This window comes from Salminus brasiliensis, chromosome 24, assembly GCF_030463535.1.
Source record: "Salminus brasiliensis chromosome 24, fSalBra1.hap2, whole genome shotgun sequence".
Taxonomy (NCBI): Eukaryota; Metazoa; Chordata; class Actinopteri; order Characiformes; family Bryconidae; genus Salminus; species Salminus brasiliensis.
In genome coordinates, this window is record NC_132901.1 from 14,677,317 (window position 1) to 14,700,911 (window position 23,595).

The following is a 23,595-nucleotide window of genomic DNA, read 5'->3' on the forward strand; positions in this document are numbered from 1 at the left end:
ATCAGTTACAAATTTATGCACTTGCGAATCAAAGTGCATGTATGTATTATTATGCCCTTATAAGCCGCTTTAAATTAGTGTTTTGTCTAATGCTAATTTCTGCTAGCTCCCTGATGGGGATTGTAGTGGTATGTCAAAGCTAATCTAAAGGTTTCTAATACAATGTCTAGGAAATGGAAAGCACAAGGTAGGGGTTTCTAATACATTGGCCAGTAAGTGGAAGCAAAGGTAGAGGTATCTAATAAAGTGGCCAGTACATTAAATAACAAGGTAGGGGGTTCTAATAAAGTGGACAGTGAGTTGATAACAAGGTAGGGGTTCCTAATAAAGTGGCCACTGAGTGGGTATGAAGTGAACAGTGTCCCAAATGTGCTTTGCATTACACCTGAAGCCTTCCTTATAGATTAAAACATAAAAGGTGAGCTCTGCCGACATCATTAGAGCTTACAGAGGCTTGCTGTCCTTGACAAACACACACCAGTTTCGAGACACACACTTGGTTCAATATGAAGAGAGTGCTATGAGAGGGTGACGAAAGACAGAAAAGATCAAACACTCTGTAGTAGCTTCAGAAATATACCACATTAACTCTTTTTATTACTATTTAAATGCATATATAATAAATACATAATTACATAATTAATAAGAAGACAGAGACCACCACACCCCCCCCCCCAACCCCAAATGTAGTCCATTATCCAAGTTTGCCTCTTTGTTTTTAAACTGGAGCCAAAAGGCTAATGTAGCTTCCAAGTGATGTACTTTTATACTCCACCAATTAACATGGTGCTAACTATCTGATAGATCGCACGGTCCCTTCAAACCATGTGAAGAGAAATCATCAGAAATCTTTAATTATATAAAATAAATAAAAGTATTTTCTTTTTTAGCCAACATTTGAACCTACACTATATGGACAAAAATATTGGGACACCTGCTTATTCATGGTTTCTGCTGTAATCTGTAAGGGTATTAAAAAAGAGTTTATCCTGCTTTTGTTGGGGTGGCTGCATCTACTGTCCATGGAAGGTTTTCGTTAGCGAGGTCAGGATGTTGGATGATCACCACCCCACCTCATCCCAGACTCCCTGACTCATCCCAAAAGTACTGGATGGAGCCCCATCCATCATTCCAGAAAACACAGTTCCACTTGCCCATGCCTGGCATTAGACACGGTGCCAATAGGTTCATGTTTATCTGCTCCAGAGAGTCCTGTTCTGTTGGCAGCACAGTCCACAGGGACTAGGCTGTGTGTGTGTGTGCATTTGCACATCTGTGTCAGCAATGGGTGCAACTTAAAGTAGCTGAATGCTTTCATTAAAAATGCATACATTTGGACACATATGTTCACAGGCTGGATAATCCTCTCTCTCTCCCTTTCTCCCTCTCTCACTCACACACACACACACAGTGGCCTTAAGTAAACTAATATTTCCCACAAATGTTCAGCAGAAATGTCAGTCTCTCCCCACTGACGACTCCCCTTTCTTTTTGTGTATTTTAACCACACACACACACACACACACACACACACACTGCTGAGTTCACAGCTTTGCACACTTTGCACAATTTCTCAGCCATTATACTGTATTCTCACACGAGAGAGAGAGAGAGAGAGAGAGAGAGAGAGAGAGAGAGAGAGAAAGAGAGAGAGAGAAAAGGGGGGCAGGAAGGAGAGAAACAAACAGGCGATAGTGAGAGAGAAAGTAAGAAAGAGAGTGGAGTGAGAGAGAGAGAGAGAGAGAGAGAGAGAGAGAGGGAATTCTGAACTTGCATACTTCAAAGCTTACTGAACTAGCAGGGCACCAAGACCTGTGGGAGGCACTGCTCCGGCGCAAGCCTGTGTATTATGTGGAGTGGACTCTGACTCTTGACTCCTGGCGCTGAGGTGAACCAACAAACCACCATTAGCCAGTTTAAGAAATGAGAAGTTTTTACTGCACTTCGATGTTATCTTGTGTATAGATCCTTCTATCTTTAAGAATATGAAGTGCTTAGCAGGTGTTTTTGTAGAGCGACGTGATGTAGAGGCAGGTTATTGGCAGGATATTGAATCATTTTTTTAAACAAATGTTTTATTTCCTTTGAATCTACAATACTGGAGAAAGCTTTAGCACAACAGCTAAGTTCAAATTTGCATAAGAATCCAATTCATGATAGTACAGAGACAGCAGTTGTAAAGATAATGCATGATCTTATATCATCCTCTAACCAATTCTTTTGACACTCTAGACCACACTATCCTGCTAGACAGGACGGAAAGCTTGTGCTTTAGATCTTACCTGACTGGAAAGTTTCTGTACATACAAAAGTAAAATATAGCATTCCACAAGATTACATTAGATTACATTCCAGGACCTCTACTATTTGCATTGTTTATACTAATGCTGGGTGACGTTATCCAGAAACATTGCATCCAGTGCTGTGCAGATGATATACAGTTACCAGATAATTTATTATTTATGATTAACTGAGATGCCAGTCTCCCACGTTTACTTAGTGGGGTGAAGGAACACTGATTTTTACGAGAACCCTCAGGTTCCATTTGGCTCTCCTTGGCTGTAAAATCGAAGCCTGCCGAATTCAATGACCGCTATCTTTTGTACCTTACATATTGTATCCAGTCTCCTCAGAATCTGTCTGTTTTCTCCTTTCTTCTCTCCTGTCTGGGTTGATGCTGGTGTAAGATTGACGTTGTGATTAGGTGTCCCTGCTGCTGTTTTCCAGCACCATGGAATGACCTCCAAGTGCCATTCTTCCTCCAGCCAAGCCCCACAACACCACCAGCATGCCCCCCTTCCTGATAAGACTGATCCCTGCATCGACACTAATTAAAACAATTACTACTAACAGAACAAATTATGCATATCATCGCTGTCACACAAAAGGTTGATCTTTCCATTTTTGCTGTTTTACACTTTTTGACATCCTGTTTTGAAAGCTGTTCTATACATTGTGTCAAAATGTCATGATGAATAGACCAATAGAAAAGCTCCAAAATCTAATCTTCATAAGATAAGGCAGAGCTTAATTCTATTGCTGTATTTCATTGCTGATTATACAAATTATTGTAAAACAACCAGAGGAGGATGAGTTCCTCTTTTGAATCTTGGTTCCTCTCAAGGTTTCTTCCTCGCCACTGTCACCTCTAGCTTGTTTTGTGCTGCTTTGTAACCATGTCTGTTGTTGGAAACACTTTATAAATTAACTTAAACTTGAACTTAATTGTCTATGGTCACAGCAGGTTTTTAGCCCATTATTATGCTAGCCATGTTTTCTCTCTCTCTCACACACACACACTTTTGACTTGTAAGCATGGCTTGATTGGCATGCATCTGACAGTTCATCAGCTGCTTGTTTTTTTCTTCACCTTTCTGAGCAGATGAAATGTCAGGGGCTCTTTAGCCAGAGGAAGCTATTGTCCTGTAGCTCACAGCGCTTTCACAGATCACAATCAGACAGAGTAGATACAGCTTCCCCAAGCTGATCACACACAGGGCTGGTAAATGTGTCACTCACGAACAAGACAAATCTTTGTGCTGGTGCTATGGTACTGTCAACCTGCATAAGACCTCAACATAATAAATGTCATTTGTTTCCCCTGATATTTATATATCTTTTTATAATCAAACAGGAGTCTGTAGATCTTACAGGTTTGAGGTTAGTTACACACATTTTATTCAACCATCCCTAAACTGTTTACTGGTTAAATTACATATAAGTCTCTTATTGGTCTGGTCCTGCAGTATATTGGTGATGTCCTTAAATTATAAATTAATAAACAATATCCTTTACTGGCCTTTCACCAGGCTATATTTATCCCTCAATCCCTTCTTCATTTCTTTTCTCTGTTTTTTGTTGTCTGTTTGATGCCAGGGGACTTTGTTTGTGGCTGAGTGCAGCTGCTTGCCTGCCCTCTGGATCCGGCTCTCCCGCTGTGTAAACTCGCCCATCTTTGCCGAAACCTTCTAATCCCTTTGTTTTTTCCTTCCTTTTCTGTTTTTTTTTTTCTCATGTATTGAGATGCCCTGTTCCTGTTGTTCTGTCCCGGTGCTGTCTGTCCCAACTTATCACACCCCTGCTGCCTGCTGAGATGCTGTTCTGCTCTGGATCCTTGCATTGATTTATCCACACCATACTGCACTGTATGTAGACATAGATGTGCATGTGACTGTTTAACTTAAAGGGACAGCATATGTTGGCATATGTTTCATCACTTTCTGTCCGTACAGAAAGGATTAGTGCATTAATATTTTATGTACTGACCTGTTAAACTTTTACTATTAAGATTAGTATGTAATATAAACCTTATAGTATTAGTGTTTATTGTGCAATTGGGATGCACCATAGAAAAGTGCATTGAACGGATTAAGCCATTACCAGGTGGTTGCTAGGATTTTACTATGAGGTTGCTATTGGGTTGCCATTTCAAGTGGTTGGGAGTTGAGGATGCTGTTAGGATGGTACCAGAAAAGCAATACCCATATATTAATAACTGATAATGAATATACACTGTGATATGATATGTAATCATATTTGAACATTCTCATCATTACTCATCATCTCCTCATTACCCTGCATGCTTTACAGGGTGTAATTGGTTACCCTATGGTTCATTGTTTGTGGGATTATTAAAACCCTGTGTATTGCACAATGATAAAGGTTTTGTTATATATTGGGGGTGAATTTAATTACACCCTGCCACTCTCCTCTCTTTGCCACTAATAAGCATGTATGTTTAGAAATGTCAAGGACACGTGTGTATGTAAATGGGATGTTCTATTATTAATGGTTGCGGGGGTGCACTTATGTCTGAAGAGGATGTACCTTCATTACAGGCTGACCTCCAGTACAGCATCAGCATGCAGGAATCTAGCTGGGATACAGGGCCACAAAATACATGAATAATATATTGATATTTAAAAGAAAAGGATGTGTTATGCAGAGAAATGAGGAACCACAGGGGCAGGTTTCTGTGGGTTGAGGGTTTGTCATTATGCCAGGGAAACTAGAGAGTTGGCAAAACATGGGGAAGGTTCATCGTGAATACCATCATGGATTCTTACAGTAATGTTTTTAAAAATAGTTCAAATGATAATTGAAGTGAAGTGGGAAGTGAGGTTTAAGGGCTGTTTAAAACATGGACAGGTTAATAAGTCCTGATCCCTTAAGCACAAACCTCTGCAAGTCATCTTTTAATGCTATGTTTTCATGTCAACTACAGAGGTTGGCATCATATTCAAACACATTCCACTTTAAATGGTGCAGCACTTCCATTCAGACTTATGCATGGGCACCAAAGTGTAACTGCAGCTCCATTTAAGGTGGAATGGCAATTAAAGCAAGAACTTGTTTGGCAACAGTCTGAATGGGGTTTCTGAACACTGCACTGCTGCCTCACCCTGTGGTAAACCCGATATGTTGTGCCAAACCTGATAAAGGTACTTTGAACTGTAATATGATAAATAAGAGTGGTGGAGCACCACTGAACTCCATTGTTGGTGAGTAGAAGTGTTAAATCTCCATGGACCCTTTTTATGATGAGTTAGGGTGATGAAGGTCAACTGAACTTCTTTATGATGAGTTGGAGTGATGAAGGTCTACTGAACCCCTGTATGATTAGTTGGTGGTGGAGTGGTGGAGCTCCACTGAGCTCTTTTATTATAATTTGGTGTGGTGGAGATCACTGAACTCCATTATGATGAAATTATTTAACTTTGCTCTACTGAACTCCTTTATGATGCATTGGACTGATAAAGCTCCAATTAACTCTATCATGATGAGTTGGAGTGGTAGAGCTTCACTGAACTCTATTATGATGAGTTGGAGTAGTGGAGCTTCACTGAACTCTTATGATGAGTTGGAGTAGTGGAGCTTCACTGAACTCTATTATGATGAGTTGGAGTGGTGGAGCTTCACTGAACTCTATTATGATGAGTTTGAGTGGTGGAGCTTCACTGAACTCTATTATGATGGGTTGGAGTGGTGGAGCTTTACTGAACTCTATTATGATGAGTTGGAGTGGTGGAGCTCCACTGAACTCTATTATGATGAGTTGGAGTGGTGGAGCTTTACTGAACTCTATTATGATGAGTTGGAGGTGGTGGCACTCCACTGAACTCTATTATGATGAGTTGGAGTGGTGGAGCTTCACTGAACTCTATTATGATGAGTTGGAGTGGTGGAGCTCCACTGAATGATGAGTTGGAGTGGTGGAGCTTTACTGAACTCTTATGATAAGTTGGAGTAGTGGAGCTTCACTGAACTCTTATGATGAGTTGGAGTAGTGGAGCTTCACTGAACTCTATTATGATGAGTTGGAGTGGTGGAGCTTCACTGAACTCTATTATGATGAGTTTGAGTGGTGGAGCTTCACTGAACTCTATTATGATGGGTTGGAGTGGTGGAGCTTTACTGAACTCTATTATGATGAGTTGGAGTGGTGGAGCTCCACTGAACTCTATTATGATGAGTTGGAGTGGTGGAGCTTTACTGAACTCTATTATGATGAGTTGGAGGTGGTGGCACTCCACTGAACTCTATTATGATGAGTTGGAGTGGTGGAGCTTCACTGAACTCTATTATGATGAGTTGGAGTGGTGGAGCTCCACTGAATGATGAGTTGGAGTGGTGGAGCTTTACTGAACTCTTATGATAAGTTGGAGTAGTGGAGCTTCACTGAACTCTTATGATGAGTTGGAGTAGTGGAGCTTCACTGAACTCTTATGATGAGTTGGAGTAGTGGAGCTTCACTGAACTCTTATGATGAGTTGGAGTAGTAGAGCTTCACTGAACTCTTATGATGAGTTGGAGTAGTGGAGCTTCACTGAACTCTATTATGATGAGTTGGAGTGGTGGAGCTTTACTGAACTCTTATGATGAGTTGGAGTAGTAGAGCTTCACTGAACTCTTATGATGAGTTGGAGTAGTGGAGCTTCACTGAACTCTATTATGATGAGTTGGAGTGGTGGAGCTTTACTGAACTCTATTATGATGAGTTGGAGTGGTGGAGCTTTACTGAACTCTATTATGATGAGTTGGAGTAGTGGCACTCCACTGAACTCTGTTATTATGATTTGGTGTGGTGGAGATCACTGAACTCCATTATGATGAGATGGTTTCATTTTGCTCTACTGAACTCCTTTATTGGACTAATGAAGCTGAAATTAACTATATATTTTGATGAGGGATGATAAAACTCTACTGAACATCTTCATTATGAGTTGGAGGTGGTGGCACTCCACTGAACTCTATTATGATGAGTTGGAGTGGTGGAGCTTTACTGAACTCTATTATGATGAGTCGGAGTGGTGGAGCTCCACTGAACTCTATTATGATGAGTTGGAGTGGTGGAGCTTTACTGAACTCAATTATGATGAGTTGGAGTAGTGGAGCTTCACTGAACTCTATTATGATGAGTTGGAGTAGTGGAGCTTCACTGAACTCTATTATGATGAGTTGGAGTAGTGGAGCTCCACTGAACTCTATTATGATGAGTTGGAGTGGTGGAGCTTTACTGAACTCTATTATGATAAGTTGGAGTGGTGGAGCTTTACTGAACTCAATTATGATGAGTTGGAGTAGTGGAGCTTCACTGAACTCTTATGATGAGTTGGAGTAGTGGAGCTTCACTAAACTCTTATGATGAGTTGGAGTAGTGGAGCTTCACTGAACTCTATTATGATGAGTTGGAGTAGTGGAGCTCCACTGAACTCTATTATGATGAGTTGGAGTGGTGGAGCTTTACTGAACTCTATTATGATAAGTTGGAGTGGTGGAGCTTTACTGAACTCTATTATGATAAGTTGGAGTAGTGGAGCTTCACTGAACTCTTATGATGAGTTGGAGTAGTGGAGCTTCACTAAACTCTTATGATGAGTTGGAGTAGTGGAGCTTCACTTAACTCTTATGATGAGTTGGAGTGGTGGAGCTTTACTGAACTCTATTATGATGAGTTGGAGTAGTGGCACTCCACTGAACTCTGTTATTATGATTTGGTGTGGTGGAGATCACTGAACTCCATTATGATGAGATGGTTTCATTTTGCTCTACTGAACTCCTTTATTGGACTAATGAAGCTGAAATTAACTATATATTTTGATGAGGAATGATGAAACTCTACTGAACATCTTCATTATGAGTTGGAGGTGGTGGCACTCCACTGAACTCGGTTATTGATGAGTTGTATTGAAGCTTTTCTGAATTCTATTATTGATTAGATAAATTAATGAAGATCTACTGAACTCTGTTATGATAAGGTAGAGAGGTGCCGGTCTACTGAACTCTTATTATATATTATTATACATATTATTATGATAAGTTGGAGTGATAAATCTCCACTAAACTCATTTATAATGAGTAATAAAGGTCCATAGAACTATATATTATAATATGTTGGAGTGATGGAGCTCCATTGAAGTCTGTTAAGATGAGTGTGAGTGGTGGAGCTCCACTGAACTCTATTATTATCGATTAGCTGGATTGATGAAACTCTACTGAACTACTTTATGATAAATTGTAGTGGTGGAGCTCTACTGAACTCCATCATTGATGCATTGGATTGATGAAACTCTAATGAACTGGTAAGTTTGAGGGATGGAGCTCTACTGAACTCCTTTATGATGGGCTGAAGTGGTAGAGATTCATTGAACTGCTTTATGATAAGTTGAATAGAATAACCTCTACTGAGCTCTATAATGAGTTGGTTTGATAAGGCTCTACTGAATTGCTTTATGAGAAGTTAGTTTCAATAAACTCTATAATGATGAGTTGGAAAGGTAAGGCTCTTCTAAACTTTGTTATAAAGAGTTGGAAGGATGAAACTCTATAGGACTTGTTTATGATGAGTTGGATTGAGGAAGCTCCACTGAACATCTGGTATGTTGGAAGGATGGAACTCCTTTGAACTACATTATGATGAGTTGGATAGATGAAGCTCTACTGAACACCTTTATAATGGATTGGATTGATGAAGCTTTATTGAACTACCCTTTGAGTGCTGGAGCTCCACAGAACTTTTTTATCATGAGTTATGGAGCTTCATTATTAAGAGATGGAGTAATTAAGGGTTATTGAAGTCTTTCATGATGAGTTAGAGTGATAGAGCTTTGGATATGGCGTCTTTGAATCAGAACTAGTCATCCAACCTCAGTGCCTGACCTTACTGGTGCTCTCCTGTTGCAGTCAGATTCTCATAGTGATGTTCTGACACAGTGCACAGTGTAAAACCTTGCCGGACGAGTAGAGGCTGTTACTACATCAGAGGGGACAACACATCTATATGTCTATAAATATTCTATATTCCATAAGAGACCTTGGATGAGCAGGTGTCATATAGCAGGTGTAGTATTTTTTTTACCTGGTGAACTTTCTCTTTAACAAGATCTGCATCTTCTTTCTATTCAGGTTAAATGTCTAATTATAAAGTGATCACCCAGGATGAAGAGTAAATCTTCCAGCAACAGCATAGCAACAGACTGAGCAGCACAAACCAAAGACTCGCCCTCTCTCCCTCTCTCCCTCTCTCTGTCTATAGTTCTAACTAATTTCTCTCTCCTCTCCTTTGTTCCTTTTATCTTGTTCATTATTCCCCCTCTCTTTACTTCTTTTCTCTCTTCCCTTGTTCTCTATCTCTCTCTCACTCATTTTTCTTTATCGCCTTCCTTTCTTTCTCCTCTCTTCCCAATCTCTTTTTATACCTCTCTCTCTCCTATCTATCTCCCACTGTCTCCCTCTCCCTTCCTTGTATCCCTGTCTCTTATTCTCTCTATCTCTCTCTCTTCAGTCTCTCGCTGTCTCCCTCTCCCTTTCTTGCATCCCTCTCTCTGTCTGTCTCTCTCTCTCTCTCTCTCTCTCTCTCTCTCTCTCTCTCTCTCTCTCTCTCTCTCTCTCTCTTTCTCTGATCGATCACCTCTGTGCCCACTCTGTATCTCTCCCCATGGCAACAATATTTTCTCATAAGTGAGTGTGTGTGGCAGCAATGAAAAATTCATGTGGCAGGAAGCAACAGTGGAGAAAAGAGTGTCTCAGCACACACACACAGACACACAGACACACACACACACACTCCTTCATTTCACTGTCAGCAGGGCCTGATTTAGACTCATGTGTGTATAAGCAGTGGTCTTATCCCAAAATTAAAATAACCTACACGCTAACACACACGCAGACACACATTTAATAATGTAATAATATATATAATGTTTGAAATAATGTAATAATATATAATGGGTAACAATAGGGAGTTTGCTGTGTGGATTTAATAGCATTCGACCATAAGAGCATTAGTGAGGTCAGGTACTGATAAAGGATGATTTACTGCACTGAACCACCTTTTCTCATTCTATGAATCTCATCGCACACCCTACAGGTAGTTATAGCCCAATCATCCTTGTTTAGTGCCATCTGCAGGAACCTGAAGATACAACCATCTTAAATAGGCAAGGTGACTTGTGGCCCTTCCATAGGGATCAATAGGGAGTTTTCCTTTTGCTGCAATAAAGGCCTTACACTAGATTTTGGAAAAGGCTGTGAGGATTTGGTGGCATTCAGCCATGAGAGCATTAGTAAGCTAAGGTACTGATAATGGATGATTAGTTATAAATGTGAATCAAACTCATCCCAAGGTACTGGCTCCAGCACTCTATAGAAGTGAGTTCCATTACTTTACTGTGCAGTGATTCAGGGCTTTATACCCCTCTATCATTCTACTGGATGGCATTAGGCATTGTGGCTTTAGACTCACCATGAACACAAGATGCAGAGTGGCACACAAAAAGTCTTCGCTCATATATCTGCTGAAGAATGATTAGAATTTCCTGTAGACTGAGATTTGTGCCACTGCTGGTAGACCGGTATGACCGTAAGCTTCAGTACACCTGCAAATTCAGCTACTTCCTTCACACAATGGCTTTTGGTGCACCCAAATACAATCACTACCTATCACCGATCATTAACATCTGCTTTGCACCCATTTTCCAAACAACCAACAAGACACTCATTCTGTCACACACCCCACAGATAATTACAGCCCGATCATTCTTGTGCAATGCCGCTTGCAGGAGCCTGTTAAACATGCAAGGTGACTACTTTTATGTTTGGGGAGCTTTTTATATATATATAGGCTTGGGATGGGGCGATTTCTGTGCAAACGCAATTACGGATGACTGGTGAATAAAAGGCTGTAGTCGGAGTCTGAGCTTCAAAGTCACACTTTTTGAATTTCTCACATTTAAAGCGTTAATCCAGCATAAGATCTCGGCCTTTTGGTGGCTCTGTCTTTTTTAGATGCAATTATTCATAAGTTTAGTGCGACCCAAGGTCACTCTGGCGCAGCATGCTGCTGAATGGCAGCAAAATAATTAGGTAGCGTCAGACCTCGCTTTCCACATTTAAACCTGTATGGCCACCCACTTTCTGTAGAATCACCAGGAATTTAGAGCAAAATTGACCTTACCTTGACACAATTCTTCATTCAATTCAGCTTTTAACTTCGCTTCTCTGAGCAAGATCTCCTCTCCGCTGATGAGACTTTTACTGCTAAATGTGATAAACCACGAAACAAATGGATAATCATGCTCACTGCACAAGAAGCCTCATTAACCAAACAGAACACAAAAACAATTGGCCCAAAATAAATTCACCGGAGGGCTCTAATAATTTAGATATGTAATTATTTCCTACAAAATAATGAAAACCCCACACTTAAATAGCTATTTGCATTGGTTGTTAGCTACAGCAGACAGGTATTACCCAGCAGGCGAAGTCTAATAAAGTAGTAAATAGGAAAAATTAGTAGTTTGATTAAAAATTTATTCAGATTCAGGATTTATTCAGTTTTCCTCATAGTTACTCGACCAAGGCATGTTTGGAGTATGAAATTTGCTTCTATAGTTTTACACTTTTACAATAGTATAGTTTTACAGTTTTACAATAGTATAGTTTTACCGTTTTACAATAGTATAGTTTTACAGTTTTACAATGAAGCAATGAGACTTATGTATCAAGTAATGGATCGAGTGATGGAAGCCTATGAGATTAGAATGCCCCTCCAAACACCTTCCATCCATGTGGGAAAAGCCAGGTGTGAGCACCCCCAGGATGCCCTGTGATCAGATTATGATCAGATCACTCAAACCCAATTTGGAAGTGGTCAGGGACAGATCTCGTCCACATTTAACATAAGTGTAAACAGAATGTGTTTACTATCTACACTTAACACTGATGAGAGCACTGTTACAGATTTTCTTCCCTTGCTGTTGCATTTTCTGATAGTGCTGTGACGGAAATGTGAAAACCATCTATGGTGGCACCGCATTGTTGAACACCCACCATTCCTCTAAACTGTTCACAGTTGTCCCAGAGAGCAATGTTGATAAGAAACCGTTGTTTACAGGAAGTAAAATGGAAATGATGTACACACATGGACAAAATTGTTGGTACCCCTGGTTAATGAAAGAAAAACCCACAATGGTCACAGAAATAACTTGAATCTGACAAAAGTAATAATAAATATAAATTCTATGAAAATGAACAAATGAAAATCTGAAATTGATTTTGAACCATGCTTCAACAGAATTATTTAAAAAAATAAACTCATGAAACAGGCCTGGACAAAAATGATGGTAACCCTGAAAATAATGTGACCAAAGGGACATATTAAATCAAGGTGTGTCCACTAATTAGCATCACAGATATCTACACTCTTGTAATCAGTCAGTGGGTCTATATTTAGGTGTGTACCATACTCAACATGGACCAGAGGAAGCGAAGGAAAGAGTTGTCAGGAGATTAGAAAGAAAATTATAGACAAGCATGTTAAAGGTAATATAAGACCATGTTAAGGTTATAAGACCACTCCAAGCAGCTTGATGTTCCTGTAACTACTATTATTTGTTACTTACTACTATTATTCAGAAATTTACAATCCATGGGACTGTAGCCAACCTCCCTGGACGTGGCCGCAAGAGGAAAATTGATGACAAATCAAAGAGACTTATATGAAACATGGAGGAGGCTCTGTTATGTTCTGGGGCTGCTTTGCTGCATCTGACACAGGGTTTCTTGAATCTGTGCAGGGTACTATGAAATCTCAAGACTATCAAGGGATTCTAGAGAGAAATGTGCTGCCCAGTTTCAGAAAGCTTGGTCTCAGGATAATGACCCAAAACATAACGTGGTCTCAGGATAATGACCCAAAACACACAGCTAAAAACACTCAAGAATGGCTAAGAGGAAAACATTGGACTATTTTGAAGTGGCCTTCAATGAGCCCTGACCTAAATCCTATTGAGCATCTTTGGAAGGAGCTAAAACATGCCGTCTGGAAAAGACACCCTTCAAACCTGAGACAACTGGGGCAGTTTGCTCATGAGGAGTGGGCCAAAATACCTACTAAGAGGTGCAGAAGTCTCATTGACAGTTACAGGAATTGTTTGATTGCAGTGATTGCCTCAAAAGGTTGGGCAAGAAAATATTAAGTTAAGAGTACCATCATTTCTGTCCAGGCCTGTTTCATGAGTTTATTTTTTTTTAAATAATTCTGTTGACGCATGGTTTAAAATCAATGTTCGACTTTCATTGGTTAATTTTCATAGCATTTTTATTTATTATTACTTTTGTCAGATTCAAGTTATTTCTGTGACCATTGTGGGTTTTTCTTTCATTAACCGAGGGGTACCAACAATTTTGTCCGTGTTTATGTGTTGATGTGCTTTTTACGTGAGATCATAAAATCTGATTTCATCTGGTCACGCTAGGAACACATTTTTATGACAAGTGTAAACAGAATCCCATCAAAGTCTTCAGATACTGTCCAGATACAAAAAGTATGTTAATGCCAGGTGTAAACAGGCCCAAACCAGATGTGACAGTAAACTGCACACTCCTTGCATGACTAGCCAGTTACTCTTTAAGTTGCGAAATGGCAATCTCTGGATCATCCATTATCAGCTTCAGACTTGAGTTTCTAAATTCCAACCTGCTGGCTGATCCCACTTTGATCTCAGCCGGACTCTTAACTCAACAGAAGACGAGACATGCATGCAACCTTCTGAACTTCAGAAGTGCAGCAGGTCACCCCTCCTGCAATTCCCAGGACAATTGACCAAAGACTAAAGCTTAGGTCGAGCCTTACTGTCATGTCTAAACATAAATATGACGCTGTTTCCTGCTTTAGTTTCAATGTGGCATGAGTATCCAAAGATACTGAAGTATGTAGTTACCAATATTTTGACAATATGATTGCCTATGACCATTAGGTCTTTGTACAGTTATAGCAATCTGTTATTCTTACCTGGAATACTTACCTGTTGTCTGTGTAAATGTGTAGTGTCTAGATGTGATGTGCAGGCGGGAAACACTACTTGTAAGTATGCTGTAAGGTATGCTGAGGTTGTGACCTGGAACCTGTACACTGTAAATTAACATTATCGATAACTAATGTACTAGGCCTGAGATATGTTCTTTTAACCTACTCTAATGAGGCAGCACATCCCTGTTAACAGAAAATGATTGGTTCCATGTGTGAAGGGGTGGAGCTAGACCTCTAAGGGGGAAGGATGAGATGAGCAAGGGGCAGGCTCTGGGATTATTTACATTTACGGCATTTACATTTACGGATTATCAGTTCCTTATGCTGAAAAGGTGCTTAACTAGTCCTAAACTAACCTTTACTGCCGAAAGTCAGGGAGCATACTCTTAACCTTCCTTGAGTTTCTAAATTCCAACCTGCTGGCTGATCCCACTTTGATCTCAGCCGGACTCTTAACTCAACAGAAGACGAGACATGCATGCAACCTTCTGAACTTCAGAAGTGCAGCAGGTCACCCCTCCTGCAATTCCCAGGACAATTGACCAAAGACTAAAGCTTAGGTCGAGCCTTACTGTCATGTCTAAACATAAATATGACGCTGTTTCCTGCTTTAGTTTCAATGTGGCATGAGTATCCAAAGATACTGAAGTATGTAGTTACCAATATTTTGACAATATGATTGCCTATGACCATTAGGTCTTTGTACAGTTAAACTAACCTTTACTGTCGAAAGTCAGGGAGCATACTCTTAACCTTCGTTTGATTTCTTTGTCTTTTTGATTGTATTTTTGTCTCTCACCCGTGTGTAAATAAAAGGACACCATATGAATTAATCCGCCGAAGTCATCCTCCCTGTCGTACCTACCTAGTGACTTTGTGTCTCCAAACTTGGAGTTCAGCAAGGAATCGTCACACAGATCAATTTATTATTTTACATAGTTTCAAATTGTATTTCTACTGTATTTCATCCATTGCTTAATTATGTAAGAGGTGTGTAGATACCTTTCATCACAGGAAATGATGTTTCCTCTCTGATTATGTAAGCTTCAGTGCAGTGCTAGTTGACTAATTTGTGATGGTAACTATGGCAATGTCTCTGCATATAATGTTTCCTAGCTGGCACCTTCAACCAGGCTGCAACCAGGCTGACCCTAAACTGAAATTATGGCCATAACAACGTTTCAGATGCAGTCTTGGCTAGTCATTAGGGATTATAGAGAGTAAGAGGGGGTACACTTGGGTACATTAGATTTTTTGCTACGTTCAGGTAAAAATTAGGTCTGAAGGAGATTAACTCCTAGAAATACTAAGGACACATTTGTAGAACTAAACCCATTAGGCTATGAAATATTCATCCACACAAATGCAATTAAACCTTTATTTCCACACACGTTTAGAGAGTGAAAAGAAATTACCATCTCACAGAGTGGAGGAAATGAAAGAATTGAAAAAATGTTTTAATATAAACCAAATTTGCATTCCAGAAATAGCAAGCAAGTGGTCACAAAAACAACATTGACCATAACAGCAGAACAACGAGGAATGAGAAGAGGTACAAGAGCCGAACCCACAACAACAACCCTCCTCAGACGCAGTAAGAGTTTTTGATCCATTGGTCAGCACCAGCACAGCCAGCATCATTATTAGAGCGCAGCATCCGACATTGCCATGGAAACCTCACGGAGTCCGAACCTCTAGAGCATTACTGTGGAAAGTGATTCCTACTGCTATTACTGCAGCTAAATATAGGCCTGACCTGCAAATAGAGGATGAATGAATGAATAAATGAACAGCATATTTGTGAAAACATGTTGCTGCTGTTGGAAGAACAACTTAGTAGATGGTAATATTTCTATTTGGCCACTTTATCAGAAACTCCTTCCCTTTAACTCCTCCTTGCTGGTGTACAGTTAGAGACTGGAGCCTACTTGTTGATGCACAATTTGGGTTTGGCCATCCTTTAGCCCAGCAACAATGGTTACCCACACGCCACCATGCCACTGCCATGTCAGAGCATCTGCTATAATAAGGGGGGGCTGATATACCCTGCAGCAACAGGTGGAGCACAGTCTACCATTGTACACCTATAGTGGAGCATTAAGGTAGGGCTTTCTAATAAAGTGTCTAGTGAGTGAAATTACAAAACAGGTGTTTCTAATAAAGTGTCCATCTTGCGGGAAAAAAACAGCCTGGCCAGCTCAAGCTGGTTAAGTGTAGCTCTTGACCAGCATAGGATATGAGTTTGATGGTTTAGCTGGTCTATAAAAGCTGGTCGACCAGCATCACCAAGCATGACCAAAATGACCATCTTAGATCATCCAGAAAAAGCCGGTATTGAACTTGATTATTGTTATTTTGGTTTATATAATTAAAAAAAAAAAAAAAAAAAAAAAAAAAAAAATATATATGTATATATATATATATATATATATATATATATATACAGTCATGCCCGAAAGTATTCATACCCCTGGCAAAGTTTGACTTAAATTTACTTTTATTTAACCAGAAGTTATATTTTTGCCTTGAAACGACACAGGCATCTCCCAGGAGATAACACAATGATGTACAAGAGGCATCATTGTGGGAAAAAGTATTTCTCAGCTTTTATACACATTTGAACAAAAAGTGGCATGTCCAAAATTATTCATACCCTTTGAAAACTGTCACAGTATATGGGAAAATCCAAAGTTCTATACCATTCCAAATAGTCCAAGCTGTTTTAAAGCATCCTAATTACCCTGATTCATTGGGAACAGCTGTTTTAATCAACTCAACAGGAGAAAAACAGCAGCTCTCTGCAGTTGGTTTGTGGACAGTCATGGCTAAGACAAAGGAGCTCACTAAGGACCTGCGGCTGTGCATTGTGGCCGCTCACAAGTCAGGAAAGGGCTATAAAGCCATATCAAAATGTTTTCAAGTTCCAGTGGCTACAGTGCAAAGTATTATTAAAAAATACAAGAAGTTCCGCACTGTGGAAAATCTCAGAAGATGTGGCCGGAAGCCAAAACTGACACCTGTGCTGGCCAGGAGAATAGTGAGAGAGGTGAAGAAAAATCCAAGGATCACCACCAAGGCCATCCTGGTGAATCTGGACTCTGCTGGTGGCGACATCTCAAGGCAGACAGTTCAACGGACACTGCACACTGCTGGGTTCCACGGACGCAGGCCAAGGAGGACACCACTTCTCCAGAAAAGGCACACAAAAGCCCGCTTGACCTTTGCAAATGCTCATCTGGACAAAGAAGAAGACTTCTGGTGTTCTGTTTTATGGTCAGATGAAACAAAAATTGAATTGTTTGGCCACAATGATGTGTGCACCATTTGGCGTAAAAAAGGAGAAGCCTTCAACCCTAAGAAAACCATCCCCACTGTCAAACATGGTGGTGGGAACCTAATGTTTTGGGGGTGTTTTCAGCCAATGGACCAGGGAACTTGATCGCAGTAAATGGCACCATGAAAAAAGAGCAATACATCAAGATTCTCAACAACAACATCAGGCAGTCTGCAGAGAAACTTGGCCTTGGGAACCGGTGGACATTTCAGCACGACAACGACCCAAAACACACAGCCAAAGTGGTGAAGAAATGGTTAGCAGACAAAAACATTAATGTTTTGCAGTGGCCCAGCCAGAGTCCTGACTTGAATCCAATTGAGAATCTGTGGAGGGAGCTAAAGATCAGGGTGATGGCAAGGAGACCCTCGAACCTCAAAGAGTTGGAGCTCATCACTAAAGATGAATGGGCAAAAATACCAGTGGAGACATGCAAAAAGCTGGTCAGCAATTACAGGAAGCGTTTGATTGCTGTAATAGCCAATAAAGGCTTTTCTATTAATTATTGAGAAGGGTATGAATAATTTTGGACATGCCACTTTTTGTTCAAATGTGTATAAAAGCTGAGAAATATTTTTTCCCACAATGATGCCTCTTGTACATCATCGTGTTATCTCCTGGGAGATGCCTGTGTTATTTCCAGGCAAAAATATAACTTCTGGTTAAATAAAAGTAAATTTAAGTCAAACTTTGCCAGGGGTATGAATACTTTCGGGCATGACTGTATATATATATATATATATATATATATATATATATATATAGATAGATAGATATATATATATATATATATATATATATAGATAGATAGATAGATAGATAGATAACATTAAAACTAGCATAACTAGCCTGTAGCACTGCCTGTAGCTTGGCTTTGTTGTTCAGTCGACGACATGCACTAGCAGGTTATTTGCCTTCACTGTTTAGGTTTATATCAGTACACTACAAAGCTACATAGCAGACAAAGCTCTAGCAATGAGGGAGCTACATTGGCTCAGAGTGTACAGCTAACACTAATAAAACACTGTTGAGAGCAAATGCAAATGTAGTGCAATTTTGATATGTTTAATCCGAAGCTTCGAGATCTCAGGGGAGTTATGCAATCTGAAATGAATCGCTTGTCAATCACACAGAAGCAGTGGAAGCAGCTGAGAGGGTGCTAAGCCCTTGTAAGGTTCAGAGTAACACTTGTTATGTTTATCTTTTAATTAATGCTGCACAGATAGCATGGCATAGCCTGTATCACGCAGCCTGAGCTGCGCTGGTGTAGCACTTTTAGATGAGTGTTAGGTATTAGGTGAAAAGATTAGCAAGCAGTAATAAACTCGATGAGGTTAAAAAGCACAGTGGCTGCTGGTGTGAGTTCTGTCTGTACTTAGCTGGATAAGCCAACAGACAAGGGCTTAGCACCCTTACATGGGCTTAGCACCCTCTCAGCCTCGTGCATCTACATGCATTTGGGATAGCCAACAGTGAAGCAGTGCACTATACACTGACTTACCATATACACACCCCAACTCTGGTGTAAAACTAAAGCAAACTTCAGAAAAAAACAGAGCAAACTTCAGAAACTGAGCATATCTTTGCTCCTATGGGGTAAGAGGAGGGACTTCTCAGTTAATTGGGGCATGGGGACAAAGCTTGTACAGTCTCTAAAGCTCTGTAGCAGCTGCAAGGTCATCATTCCCAATGCCACAAGTAGACTAGTGGGATTGTATTAAGGCCTCCCAGTATTGGGCATGTGGAGCACCACATTCAATAGCTTTGGTATATGTTCTGAGAGGCAGAACATCTGTACCCTTTTTCCTGCAGAGATAACCAACCACAGCACACACTCCACTTCCTCACACACACAACCTTTGGGCCATTGTCAAGTAAACCTGATGGTTCTCTCTTTGTTTGAGAGATGTAGAGAGAATAGGAAGAGATTGAAAGAGAGGGAGAGGAGGCAGAAGAGATACAGAGATACAGAAAGGTGCATAGGAACACATTAGACTGATCTTATGATGAGCAGTGAAAGTATCACGTATGTACTTCTTAGACAACAGGTGTGTGTGTGTTTGTGTGTGTGTGTGTGTGTGTGAATCATTTTTGGTTCATTAATGATTCAAATTGAATCTGATCAGAGTCTGGTTAGTTATATTCCATGAGATCAGTCAAATGGAATCTGTATATATGTTTTACTCGACATGAATGTTCTTCCAACTGGTATAAAATCAGGGTTTCCAATAAATGTGTTTTTACATTTTTCACACATTAATATATTTCATAAATATATTTTTATGCAGTGTTAATTATTAAGATGTATTAATTGATACATTCTTTTTTTTATCTCTTTAAGTCTTGTTAAAAGCAGTGTAATACATAATTTCATCATTTCAATATCACATGTTTCAACACTCCAGAATGTAAGCAATGTATATTTTGCCTAATTACAAATAAGATGAAATGAATGAAAGTAAATGAAAGTTGCAAGGACTACAAATAAAAATGAATTAACCTCCTGAGACCCGGTTTGCTGGGTGTGCATTTTTTATTTCTCCTAGATATCCGGGATTAGTAGACCTAACATGTATAAAAACTAAACTTAGTCTTTATACACGGAGATGTTTTTGTAATAAATCGTCATATCGTCATATGAGGCCAAAGGGTCCAAGTTTAAAAAAATAAAGTATCATGGTGCAGAGAAGCAAAAATGTAATGTCCCCATATGAGGATGCAATGTCTTATCAGGATAAGCATAATTACATAAAAACATGAACAACAACAAAAAAGAACAAACAATCCTTCAAGACTCTTTATAAGATATTTAATATTCAAACATTTGAAAAATAAATATTGAATATAAATATAGAAAATAAAATAGAAAAAAATAATATAATTCCTAAATAATTTGTGTAATAATTAATTAGCCGTAGCTACAAAAGAATCGATGGGCTGGCTTCATGATATGCAGAGGAAGCACATGCTAGCCTTCACCTATCCGAGCACTTGTAACTTGTGTTATAGGTATTGGTATTGAGTACAACTGGGAAGAAACTGAGAAGATTCAGAGTCTTTGATTTGAGAGTTATAACCAGCATACGCCAGATACAAAAATTAACTGTTCTCCCTTAATGGCTTGCCCAAGTCATTAACTAATCATCTAATCTAGTGTTAGCAAATCAATCAATCGGGTGTTATTGTGCTAAGAGATGAAGTAAGAAGAGGTAGACTCCTCAGACATAATTATTATCGAATTAAATTTGTTGGGTTTTTCAGTATATTTTAGGTCTTTTCAAACAGGGGGTATAGAGCCATTTGAGATAGATCAGCTCAAACAGAGCTGTCAGCCTTTTCACTGCAGAGTCAGTCTTTACTGTCTCTTTTGAATTTCTAACTACAAACATCTTTTACACGGATGATGAAGAGCATCATGCCGCTCCTGTCACAAACGAGTATTTCTTCAAGTCTAATCAGCAATCAATACGACACATGGTCTCTGTAGACTAGTGGAGGTTTATTAATTAAGTGAGAGACACTGTTTAGATGGAGCAGTGTGTGACAAGCTTCACCTGCTGCTTGTGATATTAGAGCCAGTGTTGTGTGGAGTTGTGCTACCCGCTGTCATTGGTGCTACTCATCAATATACGCAGAAGTGTTTTTCATGATAAGTCTGTTTTCCTCAGGTGCTCCAAATATCATGCCATGTCAAAATATTGTGACCACGTGGTTATAACCACCCTTGGCTCCGATGACAGTGAAGTGAAGGAAAGTGTTCATCATAGATGTTAACTGGTTCACAGAGTGCCACTGTTGGGCCCTTGAGCAAGGCCCTTTACCCTCTCTGCTCCCCGGGCGCTGGAGTTGGCTGCCCACCGCTCTGGGTGTGTGTGTGTGTGTACTCACTGCCCCTAACACATGTGTGTGTTCACTACCAGATGGATTAAATGTGGAGGACACATTTTGCTGTACAGTGACAAATACGTGCACCTTTACCTTTTTACCAGAGTCCATGCCATAAGGGCTCGCTACTGTCATCTGAGCCAAAGGTGGTTATTCCTATACTACTTTTAGGTAGGTGGTCATATTGTCCTGTGTGTATATATACAGTGGGGCCAAAAGGTATTTAGTCAGCCACTAAGTTCTCTTACTTAGAAAGATAAGAGAGGTCTGTAATTTTCATCATAGGTACACTTCAACTATGAGAGACAAAATGAGCAATAAAAATCGAGGAAATCACATTGTTGTCTTTTTTAAGAATGTATTTGTAAATTATGGTTATTATAAATATTTGGTCAATAACAAAAGTTCAACTCAATACTTTGTAACATGACCTTTGTTGGCAATGACAGAGGTCAAACGTTTCCTGTAAGTCTTCACCAGGTTTGCACACACTGTAGCTGGTATTTTGGCCCATTCCTCCATGCAGATCTCCTCTAGAGCAGTGATGTTTTGGGGCTGTTGCTGGGCAACACAGACTTTCAACTCCCTCCACAAATTGTCTATGGGGTTGAGGTCTGGAGACTGGCTAGGCCACTCCAGGACCTTAAAATGCTTTTTACAGAGCCACTCCTTCGTTGACCGAGCGGTGTGTTTGGAATCATTGTCATGCTTGAAGACCCAGCCACGGTCCATCGTCAGTGCTCTCACTCATGGAAGGAGGTTATGGCTTAAAATCTCACAATACATGTCCCTGTTCATTTTTCCCTTAACACGGATTAGTCATCCTGTTCCCTTTGACAGAAAGACAGAAAAACAGCCCCAAAGCATGATGTTTCCACTCCACTTAACAGGTGTTCTTAGGATGCAACTCAGCATCCTAAGATCCCACTCCCATGCTTATGGTGTTCTTAGGATGCAACTCAGCATTCTTCTTCCTCCAAACACAACAAGTTGAGTTTTTACCAAAAAGTTCTATTTTGGTTTCATCTGACCACATGTTATTCTCCCAATCCTCTTCTGGATCATCCATATGCTCTCTCAAACTTCAGACGGGCCTGGACATGTACTGGCTTAAGCAGGGGGACACGCCGGGCACTGCAGGATTTGAGACCCTCTCGGCGTAATGTGTTAATGATGGTAGCCTTTGTTACTTTGGTCCCAGCTCTCTGCAGGTCATTCATCAGGTCCCTCCGTGTAGTTCTGGGATTTTTGTTCACCGTTCTCATGATTATTTTAATATATAGCACTGTTATGCTCTGTGTTCCTTAGAGTTTGCTTCTGGAATCTTATCCCATCCTGGTATGGAATCTGCTTGGTTGTTTCTCTGCATTGAAGAATGAGTCCCATCTAAAAGCATGACCGTAGGGCTTATTTGTCTGAGCCGTCTATCAAAATAAACAGCCTTTTGAGTGCATTATCTACTTTTCCCACAACACATTTTACATGCATTTGCATATTTAATGAACAACCAGCCAATCAGAGATGGCAATTAAAACATTTTAAAGGATTGTGATGGCTCCCAAGTGATGCAGCTGTAACCAAAATGAGAGAAAGAGCTGTATTGTCCCAGTTCAACAAAAGTAACACCAAAATGGAAGTTTGTTGTTTTGTTTTGTTTGTTTGTTTGTTTATTTGTATCATCCTGTTGGTGCAGTGCATGGTTTTTGGGCATGATCATAAGCTCCCTTTGCTGGATGTTCTGAGGTTCAAACACTTGGAAAAAGCATTGGATAGTATTCATTAGTAATACATGTTGTATCTCTTCAGATCTATTGAGAATAATGCCTATGTTCATGTCTGATCTTTAAATGTTACAACTGCAGCAGTAGTATTAATGGGTGACTGAATCCACTGCTATAAAGCATACTCTGTGTTTTAAGGTGCACGTTAGACATACAGCACACCACAGCATCACACCGATTAGCAGATTACATAGAGTGCATCTCAGAGCGTGCTGAGAGCGCTCATAAACGTCAAGGTCAAGTTCATTTCCAGACAGCACATGAGTCATGGCCCAAATCTGGCC